Genomic DNA, 8775 nt, shown 5'->3' with positions numbered 1-8775 from the left:
AACCTCTTCCCCTTGCCCCTACGGCTCCTTGAAGATAGTCGATCAAAAAACCATGAATTGCGGTACCATGGATTGGCTCTGGGGGCTTATCCGAATTAAAAAATTCCAAAACGACATGAAAGAACATTTAATTATCTCGTGTTTGATCCATCATTTTTTAGAATCCGAACACATAACAAAATGGCGGACATTGATACATAAAAGTATGGTTTTTAAGCGAAAAAATTGATTTTAAACATTTCTAAAAAATACAAAAATTACAATATCAAGAAAAGGATGGGTCAAACACTAGATAATTTTGTTGGCTTTCAAACAAAAAAAAGAATCCTAAGAATTTCTTGAGCCGTTCTTGAGATATTTATCGTACCGACTTTCAAAACCTGGTTTCGAGAAAAACGACGTTGAAGTTTTTACTCGTTGTTTAATCGCTCCAGACATGCGCGGTACAAATAGCTGTAACTTTGTCAATATTTGGAATTCATGCAAACGACTTCAAACACATATGGTCAAAATGTTAATCTTTCGAAATAATCAATAAAAAAATTTAGGTTTTAAAAAATTGAAAAGGTACTACGCCCCCTTAACAGAAGGCATACTAACTGCCCTCCTATCTTTTGATTCATCTTATCTTTTAATCAATGATGGTTAAAATTTTTGTACAATACTGAGAATAAATGAAGTTTATATTATTTTAAGCATAAAATGACATATGTTAGCTAACTAATTAGGAAGACTTTTTAGTTTCAAAACTAGAGGCTACAATGTATAAACACTATGAAGCAACTACGAAAAAGGATGAGTGATAGTTAGTTCAATATAATATAATATCAATATAATTAAGTTTTTATTTAGGCTATAAATCAAGCCTACTTTCAATATCCCGTGCTTATAGATTAATTATAAACAGAGATACTATAGTGACAACAAGCATTTTCAATGAATATACAACGGCGTGTTCGTTAGTGGTAGGCAATGATAGCTACCGTCAGTGATGTCTCGGAGCGCAAAACTAGGTCCATTCTAAAATCAATACTAGGTCCATTCAAGATCAAAAAAGGGGGTTAACATTTTTAAGGAATTTGAAGATTTTACTGGTTTTACTGAACTTTTAAATGCCTAAATTGAAATTACACATATTTTAGCATCATTTTAAGAGTATTGTTTTATTTCAAACCAGAAGGGTTCCGGGTAGTAACAGTTTGAAAATACTCTATGGTGACTGCCAAAACGCTGAAAAACAGCTACTTTTAAATACGCGGCAATAAAGTAGTTTTGGCTATAATTTCAATTTAATTTTAGTATATTTTCGTTCAGAAATGATTAAAGATAAACATAAAAGCTAAATACAGTACAAAGACTTGATAATTATATCCTAAAATTCTTATTTAAAAATAGGTCCATTCAAGATCAGAATTCGACTAGGTCCATTTCAAAATCATTTACCCTAATATGAAAAAATATTATGCTCATTGTATACCACCGTGTTCGTTAGAATGTCCTCTATTTTTCGTTGCTTGCTACATGTGGTCACTTCCTTCGAAACTGCTAAGCTATTATCGTTCAAAACCTGACCACTTTTTGGGAAAGATTTTCTGGAATGACATCCTACCCAGGTAACCAATAAGCATTTCCAATGCAATTTAAAAGCAAGCCAATAAGCATTTAAGTTGCCTTAAATGCTACTTAAATGCCATTTTGGCAAAATATGCGGCTACTTTACTGCTAGCCCTCTTATAGTGCTGTCAATGCTTATTTGCAGCTAGTTACAAACAAGAAGAATTTAAATAGAATTGTGGATGCCAATTTACAACAGTTATGCAGTCAAAAAGCTGATAAACAACAACCTGCAGTATAAAACGCCAGGGATGCTAATAAACGACTGATTTACTGCTTATTTTAATGCTTATTGGTTACCTGGGTACCCAGCCTAACCCTGCCGTAAGACGTAGTCCTACATCAAAAGAGACACCACAAATCCCAGTATTAAGTGTACGATATATTTCAAACTCCACCAACACTAGTGGGTTAAGTTATTTTTAGACACAAATTGTGCGTGCTTCCGTCTATTGCAGTCACACCGCCGAACTGAGAAGCTTCAATATAACTCGTTTTACCAACGGGACGACGCAAATCAACGATTTTAACTGAGTTTGGCTAATGTTTGCAGCACCCGGTGTTAGTAGTTTTAGGTAATAAAAATCTTTATTGCCGAAATGCCGAAATCTTTTTTAAATTGGACCAATCCAGATGAGTTGTACAATTATCGGCGGCTGTAAAAAGCTCGACCGCATGTCAAGGAAGGTGTAGCGAATTGTTTTTGAAGGTCGAATGATATTGTTCGCACTAACATATCCTGGGATTCTGACAAGCCAGCGTTTTTCGTCATTGGTCTTTTGAGGCTCCAGTTGATGTGCATCCTTTCGTGCTATTATCTCCGCACGCTTTTCTTCGTTCTTCTTTGAATGTATCTTGACCTTGAACATATCGCAAGTGTGTCAACCTTTACGTATTAAACGCACGCAGATTTGTATTGCAGTGCACAGGATTGAGTTTATCTGTTCCGCATTAATCCTGACATACGCTGAAAATTTAAATCAGATGACAAGTAAAGCCGTAACAATTTCTCCCGACCGTAATGGCTGTCATCAGCCGGAAATGATTTGATGTGCCTGCTGATGTAGTCCGCGTGTACTGGGGTAAGCCGGCGTCGACAATGATTACTTTTTCGCAAATCATCGCTGGCTACTGCTCCTCCTAAAATAAGCTTATTAGCAAGAGTACTAATCCTCTTCTCCTTTAAATCAAATGTGGCTATAAACATACGTTTACAAACTTTCACGGGACCACCAACACCCGGTAGTCTATCAATTCTAGTCTGATTACGCAGTAAAATTTGAACCCGCAGAAGTCGATGAAAAAGTTTAGGTAATAATTTGGTTAACAGAATAGAAAGAGCAATACCTTCGGTAGAACAGTATTTATAACAGTTATGTCCCAAGTAACAATCCAATAGCAAATTGGTCTTATGCATTTCTTATAGTAGTTTTATCAGAGCACTGCAAAATCTATCAGGTTTTAAAATGTTTTTCCTCAAGTGAATGTTATCTTATTTGATTAACATTTCTGAAGTATGATTGAAGGAGACTTGAAGAAACACCCATAAAACTGAAATATCAATAAGTGTAATTCACCTTATAAGCGGTTTTAAAGGATACTTGATTTCTGCTCAAAAACGTCGCTCCATAAAGCTTAGCAATAGTTTTGACAAAAATTTATGACATTCTTCAAACCAATCTTGTTTGTCTTAACAATACTACCATAAAACCGTCTTAAAACTGTATATTCTTGTAAGAGAAATCATACTCTGAAGAAAGAACATTCTGACGTAAACAACTGATCTGTCAAAATGGGCGTCTGAACCAGGAGAAAATTGAACAAATATGGATCTTTTAATCGAAGCTTAAGCAAGATTTCATATGAACAATCAGTGAAATCAAACAACAATGAAGATGTCCAAATGAGCTAAGGAAGGACTACGCGTGTTGGCGCTTCAGCGGTAGATTTGTATGTTATTAGAAAATTTGGTTCGATTGTATTTTGGCGGAGGCGATGCGGGTTTGTAGAGTTGTTTGTATTTTTTAAACTGAATATAGAGCTCATTAGCCGGTGTTGGGAAAATGTTCGTAGGGGCTGAAGCAGTTGAAGCATATTTTTTTTAAAGACGGTTGTAACGACAAAGTACATATATAAAAAAATTTGCAGATTAAACTTAACGCATGGAACTGCCGTGCAGTCCTCTTTTGATTTTTAAAATCAATTTATATTGGTAATCATAATGACTGCTGTACTTAAAAATATTAAACTCAATGTAAGTAGGTGAACCTCCAGCACAAAAAAAATCTTACATTGACACTTTGTTGACGTTTTCTTTGTTTATAATAGAACGATTATCTTGCAAAAAACTTGGTCCCCTTAAGTAATTCAAACAATTCTTGTTCAAGCACAACTTGTCTTCTTCAAGAATACAATAAGTATAGATGAACTTATCGACCTCTTGGAAAATTTTTCTTTGTCTTGTGCGAGAAATGTCTAAAAATGTCTAAAATGTCTAAAAAGCGCTTTCAGGTTGATTTAGATAAAACCATTGAAAAATGGCGAACAGGACTGTTTTGATTACTTTTGAAATTCTAGCCAATTGCATATGGGCGTTTATAAATATGTTGTTATGCAATACCATAAGTAATCTTATCTTTTTAAATAAATGTTCGGACACTTAAAAGACTTTTTGCCGCAATTTGTTAAAAATTTGGTAGCTATCAACTTCTTCATGAAATTATTGAATTTTTGTTATTAATTAAAGTTTTTAATAATCTACCGAAAATAACCAGCGCGTTAAAATTTTCTAACTTTCATGTCACAAAACATCGACAAACTCAGCGTGACATGAAAAATTTCCCATTGATTGACAACAAAGCAGCTGCTATTTTTAATTTTCATTTATATCCATTTTGGAAAAGCAATATCTGTGAATGCTTTTTCTCTTATAGCTTTTAGCTAATTTAAAAAAATTAAGACTGTGAAAAGTGTATGATATCTTGTAAGTGTTCTTTGAGACAGCAACCATAAAATCATCAACTCTGGTGGTGGTTTTCTTTTAGTTTCAACCGACTCTTGGAAATCATTATAAATACATATCGATAAGAATTACAAGTTTTAAAAGGATCTTTGAAAATATTCTTGAGAACCTTCTTTAGTTTATAAGGGTTTTATGGTTGTTTTATCGCAGATTTGTAGAATTGCAAGTTTTATATTCGGTTTTAAGGAGCAAAGGCTGGAAAGCTCTTCAAGTGCATCTTAAAATTGAATTTGTTACTTGGGGTGTTTGGATAGCTTACATAGCAGATTCTGTTGGACATATTCAGTTATATTTATTTTACTAGGTTTTCTAATGATGAACGAAATGTCTATCAGGCGGCAAGTACAATGGAATTCGCACACCAAAAAGTTTGGCGTAGCTATTCATCATGCCTGATACCTTATCATGCCACTTTAGTTCTTGGCAAAGAAGGTTCAACAGACGATGAAGTCGTTGTTGCTGGAGAAGGTTGGTGTATATGGTTACCAGTATTCAAGGGCAAAGGAAGGTACCTTTCGCATATTTTTTACAAACGGAGTGACTGCTATAGAAAAAACAAGCATTTCTGAAACGGAACTAACAAGTTAAAGTGTTATCTGTCTAAAAATTATCACGTTTACTGTTGATGGCAAATTCCAGTTTCCAAAACCCTTGCGATAACCATCATCGAACAAGCATGTACATATTAGTTGCGCAACTGAGTAGCAGTGTCACGGAGGCAAATACTTTTCCTATAGCTCAGGACTCAGGACTGCAACCGTTGAGTTTATCTCTATTTTTAACTAGGGTATGTTTCTGCTACGTCGTGATTGTCTATTCCCGTCCTATCCAACACAAAGTGTTTTAGTCAAATCAGCACAGGAACTTTTGGAGTATTCATTAAAGTCATCCAACAAATGATGAAAATTAGAATGGGTTCACTTAGTACGACCGGAACTAGAAATAAACCCTACCTCTTTGATATTTTCAACTCCATGTCAATTCACACTAAAGGATTCAAAAAACCTTTCTGACGTATATGAAATTACGTATGACGTATTATGTATATGAAATGGCATTTGAATATGCTAAACAACACATTCTGAATTTAAAATTTGATAACAGAGAGTATTTTTAATTCCTCATTGATACAGGCTTTCTGGGGTTCATGATTCTAATGAAAAGCTTCAGAGACCTGTAGTACAAGCTATACGTCGATGTCCAAGATTCCCTTGAGTACGAAAATAATGTCCATGTCCAAAAAATATCCTTACATGTATTTGTACCTACAGATTCTCACAGTACCACATAGAGTCTTTCTTTGGAACTATTAGAGCAAAGTAGGGGAGTAATAATATCCCCAATGTTGGCCATATTAAGGCATGGAATGCGTCATAATCACTCTCAAACAGTCTACGCGAAACAAACGGAACAAAACAATTTTTTTATTAATTTTTTTTTTTTTCGTACTTCATACATTGGGGTGCATAAGAGAAGTACGTAAAATAAACATTTATTGAAAGGTGGTTACGTGTTGCGCGCTTATAACTCAGTTATTTTTCAATGGTTTTTAGAGTTATTTGCATCAGTCGATCAGAAATTTCTCTAATCATTGATAGATGTATAGCAAATATAATAGAAATTTGTCAAACCACTATTTAAATAAACATAAATATCATAGACTGTCAAAAAAGAAAGGATCAACCAATCACATATGAGCATGATTTTGCTTTCGAAACCCGCGACGGTAAGTTTATACACTTGCAAACTCAACTACCACGACATTAGAAATAAATTGACAAGGTGTTTTCGTCCAATGGGTTGATGTCCTGAAAGTAAACAATTTTGCGAAAGTGTAAAACTACCCTTTACCTTCAATCAATTTCAATCAATTTTATAATTTGAACATTGTAGCTGAACTAAATTGATGTCCTGAACGTAAAATAAGCTCGTGGAAAAAAGCAACCACTCCTTCCTCTCAACCGGTTTTATCGATAATTGTAAAAATTTACATGAAACTTAAGTCTTGTATCATAATGAGGTAGTAAACGAGGGATATTCATGCATGTGATGTGACCCAGCAATCCTCAACGTGAAGAATTAGAGGATCACCGAAAGAGCTGCATCAGTTAGTTGCATGCAATGCTTTACATACTTTCGATTGTATTGCTATAATGAATGAAAGTAACCCAAAAAGCAAAATGGCCACAAATCTTCTTCAAAGCTACAGTGAACATTATTTACTTAATGATCTTTCAACTGTTTCAGCTATTATCGAAGAAATTGACTAATGAGAATCAATGTTGCAAATGATAACGCAGATTAATTCTTCATGATTTTTATTTGATCAATAGTTGTGCGTCCAATGACTAATATTTTAACGTATGTTAAAAAAATGGACTTTTTCGGATGGTGATGAAAAAATAACTTAGACAACGAATTAGGTTTGATAAATTTCCCACGGAAGGTAATTATATTAGCTTACTTGCAAAAGAAGTGTGCGCGTTCAAAGAACGGTACCCCGTCGCGTCGAAACATCGGACATCGTGCGGCACTTTGTGGATGCCGAAAGTACCTGGTGAACATGGACATGTCACATGTCAGGAAGCGGCAGTCCCGTCCACTCGTTTCGGAGCTGCAGGCAATGACGCAGCGGTAGCGGCTGAATAAGATGCCCAAGACGATTTTCCCGGCGAATCGCGACGTAGTGATGGACGACGAGACGAGACCTATCTCACCCAGGATGGCGACGACTGGCAGGATACTTCGTATTTTACTTCCCCCACGAAGGAAGTGAACTCCGAGGTGAAGTTCATTTCACACACTAAGTTCCCCAAGAAGCGAGAAGGGGATATTAAAGCCGCTTTCGCTCCAGACTGGCCGTGAACGGGGAAATTTCTAGTACAAACTGAGTGCCGGAAGTTGCGTTGTTCATCAAGAAATACTTTAAGGGCGAAAACGCGGCGTCGGTCCACTACTCGAAGCGATCGTTGGAGGAGATAGAGTGACTGAATATCGAAGTCGGCGAACCCGCCCAACGTTCCCCAGCTACGTGCCATCGAGAATGTCTGGGCAAACCTGAAGCGTAAGATCTACTCCAACAATTTTGTCGCGAACACTGAGGAGGAATTGATAAATAAAACGAAGAAAATACTCAAAAACATGCCTACACGCTTTTTTTCCTCCGCCATGGCGAATGTTCCGATTAACTGCCAGAAGTCCGCTCGCAAGGGCGTAGATTTTTTTTGCAAGTAAGCTAATATAATTACTTGCCATGAGAAATTTATTAAATTCAATTAGCTGTCTTAGTTTTTTTTATCATCATTCGAACAAAGTCCATTTTTTTAATGCATACGTTATGTTTTGGGAAAATTCCTTAGACCAGTTAGCAAATACCGTTCATCAACTGCAGTATGCAGTGGATTAATTCCGTGTTTGCGTCCGTGTCCCTTCATACTTTTTTGAAACTTGAATCATGTGCATGCATCGGTATCCTGCATTCAGTGGGGCTGCCTGGAAAATTGGCGATGAATCACCCAACATGGAGTTGAATGAAGATGCTGTATGCTGACGGAGACGAGACTAATAAGACTTACCGATACTGAAGAAATCTACTCAATTAACAATTGCGAAAGTTTCTGTAGAACAATGGCAGCAATCACTGCAAACACTTGCTTTCCTTGACAAATAAATTAGAGTAAGAGTTAGAAGTGTCTTGTCCGCGATTGTGTCTAGTGATTGCTTTCCTTGCTTTAATGCCCATAAATGGAAGACAGTCACATCTGCAAAAACGTGGAACTACGAAAAACGCTACCGAAGTTACTGATATGCGTTTATTTGTGCTTGAATAAGCAAGAATAAACGCATAACAGTCACAGACTCACAGCATTCCTTGATCCTTGCATTGTCGGTGACTCGGCAGTATTTTCAAGACCACGTGTCGTTGTTGTTTTGATAATCACGTGCTCGTTCAATTTAATTGTTCAAAATGTCCTTTTTGACTCAAATCTCTTCCTGGCCTTTTCTTCTTTTTATGGAAATATGTTATCTTGAGTTTATAGTGAGGTCGCATAATGGGGTTTGTTTGACACAAAAGTTGGTCGCTTTCCTATGTGTCCGGAATACTCCCAGAACGTGTCCGAGTATGACCAATGTGATCC

The sequence above is a fragment of the Sabethes cyaneus genome, chromosome 3 (assembly GCF_943734655.1).
Source record: "Sabethes cyaneus chromosome 3, idSabCyanKW18_F2, whole genome shotgun sequence".
Lineage (NCBI taxonomy): Eukaryota > Metazoa > Arthropoda > Insecta > Diptera > Culicidae > Sabethes > Sabethes cyaneus.
This window is presented reverse-complemented; position numbering follows the sequence as displayed.